At 45.3% G+C, this 4587-nt stretch overlaps 1 protein-coding gene across 1 annotated transcript in view; it reads right to left on the bottom strand.

Moving 5' to 3' along the window:
- The window catches only part of MLF2 (myeloid leukemia factor 2), a 31960-nt gene that overhangs the window by 12314 nt on the left and 15059 nt on the right, over positions 1-4587 (bottom strand). Inside the window, exon 9 of the mRNA XM_011952047.1 lies at positions 2117-2121. The gene's annotated coding sequence lies outside the window, so the exon portion shown is untranslated. The remainder of the gene's footprint in view (positions 1-2116; positions 2122-4587) is intronic.

The following is a 4587-nucleotide window of genomic DNA, read 5'->3' on the forward strand; positions in this document are numbered from 1 at the left end:
AGGATGGTCTCGATCTCCTCACCTCGTGATCCGCCCGCCTCGGCCTCCCAAAGTGCTGGGATTACAGGCTTGAGCCACCGCGCCCGGCCCGATATTTGGTTTTCCAAGTAGACACAATAATTCTAAATGTCCATAAATTTCACTACAGAGCTTTAAAATACACGAAGCAGGCTGGCCACTGTGGCTCACGCCACAGCATTTTGGGAGGCCGGGCAGATCACTTGAAGTCAGGAGTATGAGACCAGCCTGGCCAACATGGTGAAACCCTGTCTCTACCAAAAATATAAAGAATTAGCCAGGTGTGGTGGCATGCGACTGTAATCCCAGTTACTCAGGAGGCTGAGGCAGAAGAATTGCTTGAACCTGGGAGGTGGAGGTTGCAATGAGCTGAGACTGTGCCATTGCACCCCAGCCTGGGCAACAGAACGAGACTCCGTCTCAAAAAAGAGATGAAAGAAAACAACAGCTGGGTGTGGTGGCTCACGCCTGTAATTCCGGCACTTTGGGAGACTGAGGTGAGCGGATCATGAAGTCAGGAGTTCAAGACCAGCCTGACCAATCTGGTGAAACCCTGTCTCTACTAAAAATACAAAAATTAGCCAGGTATGGTGACGTATGCCTGTAGTCCCAGCTACTCGGGAGGCGGAGACAGGAGAATCACTTGAACCCGGGAGGTGGAGGTTGCAGTGAGCCAAGATCATGCCTCTGCACTCCAGCCTAGGCGATAGAGCAAGACTCAGACTCAAAAAGAAAAAAAAAATTCATGAAGCAAAAACTAATAGATCTCAAAGGAGGTATGGACAGATCCACAAGAATAGTTGAAAACATCAAAACTCTGTTCCCAATAATCAACAGAAAATTAGCAAGTATGAAGAAGTATATAGAACTGAACAATGCCACCAACCAACATAATTGACACTTATAGAACACCCCCCAACATAGCAGAATACAGGTTTTTCAAGTGCACATGGAATTACCAAGATAGGCTATGTCCTGGGTCATAAGACAGATTTTAAAAACTGAAGTTATATAAAGTATGTTTTCTGACCATAATGAACATGAACTAGAAATCAGTAACAGATAACAAGGAAATCTCCAAATACTTGGAAACTAAACAACATTCTGTCAAATAACTCATGGATCAAAGAGGAAGTCTTGAGGAATTAGAAGATACTGTGAACTTAACAAAAATGAAAATGCAAAATATCAAACTGTGAGATGCAACTAAAACAGCAGTTAGAGGAAAATTCATAGCATCAAATACTTAATTAGAAAAGAAGAAAGGGGCCAGGTGTGGTGGCTTAATGCCTGTAATCTGAACACATTGGGAGGCCAAGGCAGGAGGATTGCTTGAGCCCAGGAGCTTGAGATCAGCCTGGGCAACATAGCAAGACCCTGTCTCTACAAAAAATTTACAGGTGGCCCGGCGTGGTGGCTCATGCCTGTAATCCCAGCACTTTGGGAGGCCAAGGCAGGCAGATACAAGGTCAGGAGTTTGAGACCAGTCTGATCAACATAGTGAAACCCCATCTCCACTAAAAAAATACAAAAAATTAGCCAGGCGTGGTGGTGGGCGCCTGTAGTCCCAGCTACTTGGGAGGCTGAGGCAGGAGAATGGCGTGAACCCGGGAGATGGAGCTTGCAGTGAGCTGAGATCCGGCCACTGCACTCCAGCCTGGGCGACAGAGCGAGACTCCGTCTCAAAAAAAAAAAAGAAAAAACAAAAAAGAAAAGTCTGAGGTCAACAATCTATACTTCTGCATTGAGAAAGAAGACAAAGAAGAGCAAAATTAAACCCAAAGCAAGAAGAAGGGAAAAAAATGGTAACAGATATTAATGAAATTGAAAACAGAAAAATAAACACATAAATGAGCCAGACGTGGTGGCTCACATCTATAATCCTAGCGCTTTGGGGGGCTGAGGTGGGCGGATCACCTGAGGTCAGGAGTTCAAGACCAGCCTGGCTAACATGATGAAACCCTGTTTCTACTAAAAATATAAAAACTTTACCGGGCGTGGTGGTGTGTGTCTGTAATCCCAGCTACTTGGGAGGCTGAGGCAGGAGAATCACTTGGACCCGGGAGGAGGAGGTTGCAGTGAGCCAAGATCACTGCACTCCAGCTTGGGCAACAAAAATGAAACTCTGTCCCAAAAAAACCAAACCAAAACAAACAAACAAAAACACCATAAATGAAACCAGAAGTTGATTTTTTTTTTGAAATGATCAATAAAATTGCTAAACTAGCCACACTAACAGAAAAGAGAGAGAGAGGAAGAAGAAAGAGAGAGAGGGAGAGAAAAGAAAGGGAGAAAGAGAGAGAAAGTACAAGTTAACCAAGATTAGGAATAGAGGAGGAGATATCACCACAGACCCCAAAGGTGAATAGTGAATACTATAAACACATTTACGAACATAAATTCAACAACTTAGATGAAATGTACCAATTCCTGTGATATGGTGTGAATATTGTTGTCCCCTCCAAAATTCATGTTGAACTTAGTCCCCAGTGCAAACAGTGTTGGGAGGTGCGGCTTAATGGGAGGCATTAGGTCATGAAGGTGGAGACTTCACGGATTAAGGGATTAATGACACTAAAAAAGGGCATTCAGAAGTGGGTACATTGTATTCTGCCCTTCTGCCACATGAGGAACAGTGTTCCCTCTGGAGGATGCAGCGTTCAAGGTGCCCTATTGGGAGTGGAGACCAGGTCCTTAACCAGACACCAAACCTGTTGATCCCTTGGTCTTGGACTTCCCAGCCTCCAGAACTCTGGGAAATAAATTTCTGGGTTTTTTGTTTTGTTTTGTTTTAAGTTATCCAGTCTCAGGCATTCTATTAATAGCAGCACAAAACAGACTAAGAAATCTTGAAAGCCACAAGTTACCAAAACGCGCCAAAGAAAAAAGAGGTAGATGTAAATATAAAATGTACAACTATAAAACTTTTAGAAGATAACATATGAGAAAATCTTAGTTACCTGGAGTTAGGCAAACAGTTCTTAGATTTAACATCAAAAGCATGACTCATAAAAGAAAAAAATGGTGGCCGGGCGCGGTGGCTCAAGCCTGTAATCCCAGCACTTTGGGAGGCCGAGACGGGCGGATCACGAGGTCAGGAGATCGAGACCATCCTGGCTAACACGGTGAAACCCCGTCTCTACTAAAAAATACAAAAAAACTAGCCGGGCGAGGTGGCGGGCGCCTGTAGTCCCAGCTACTCGGGAGGCTGAGGCAGGAGAATGGCGTAAACCCGGGAGGCGGAGCTCGCAGTGAGCTGAGATGTGGCCACTGCACTCCAGCCCGGGCGACAGAGCAAGACTCCATCTCAAAAAAAAAAAAAGAACTCTGAAAACTCAGTAAGAAAACAACCTAATTTTTTAAAATGGGGGGGCTGAACACAGTGACTCACGCCTGTAATCCCAGCACTTTGGGAGGCCCAGGCGGACAGAGCACCTGAGGTCGGGAGTTTGAGACCAACCTGGCAAACATGGTGAAGCCCTGTCTCAACTGAAAATACAAAAATTAGCCGGGCGTGGTGGCGGATGTCTGTAATCCCAGCTACTTAGGAGGCTGAGGCAGGAGAATTGCTTGAACCCTGGAGGCGGAGGTTGCAGTGAGCCAAGATCATGTCACTGCACTCCAGCCTGAGACTCTGTCTCAAAATAAATTCAATTCAATTCAATTAAAAATGGGCAAAAGACAGCCAGGTGCAGTGGCTCACGCTTGTAAACCCACCACTTTGGGAGGCTGAGGCAGGTGGATCACCTGAGGTCAGGAGTTCGAGACCAGCCTGGCCAACATGGTAAAACCCCGTCTCTACTAAAAATACAAAAAATTAGTCAGGCATGGTGGCGGCGCCTGTAATCCCAGCTATTTGGGAGGCTGAGGCAGGAGAATCGCTTGAGCCTGGGCGGCAGAGGTTGCAGCTAGCCGAGATGATGCCATTGCATTCCAGCCTGGGCTACAAGAGTGAAACTCCATCTCAAAAAAAAGGAAAAAAAAAAGGGCAAAAAGACTTCAACACTTTATAGAAGAGGCTATTATGATGGCAAATAAGCACATGAAGACATGCTCATGATTAAATGCTCAAATCATTAACCATTAAGCAAATTCAAATTAAAACTACAATAGATATCTAGTAGGATGAATAGAATACCCATACGCCTATTAGAATAGCTAAAATAAAACAAAAACGGACAACAGTAACTGCTGGCAAGAATGTGAAGTAACTGTAACTCTTACAATTACTGGTGGGAATGCAAAATAGTACAGCCACTGTGGAAAACACTGTGCTATTTTCTTATAGACTTAACCATACAGCTACTATATGATCCAGCAATCCCACTTCATTTCATTTTTGTTTCATAAAGAAACAAAAACTGGCTGGGCACAGTGACTTAGGCTTGTAATCCCAGTACTTCGGGAGGCCAAGGTGGGCAGATTGCTTGAGCCCAGGAGTTGGAGACCAGCCTGGGCAACATGTCAAGACCCCCATCTCTGGCCGGGCGCGGTGGCTCAAGCCTGTAATCCCAGCACTTTGGGAGGCCGAGACGGGCGGATCACGAGGTCAGGAGATCGAGACCATCC

Source organism: Colobus angolensis, unplaced genomic scaffold (genome assembly GCF_000951035.1).
Source record: "Colobus angolensis palliatus isolate OR3802 unplaced genomic scaffold, Cang.pa_1.0 Scaffold11, whole genome shotgun sequence".
NCBI classification, from domain to species: domain Eukaryota; kingdom Metazoa; phylum Chordata; class Mammalia; order Primates; family Cercopithecidae; genus Colobus; species Colobus angolensis.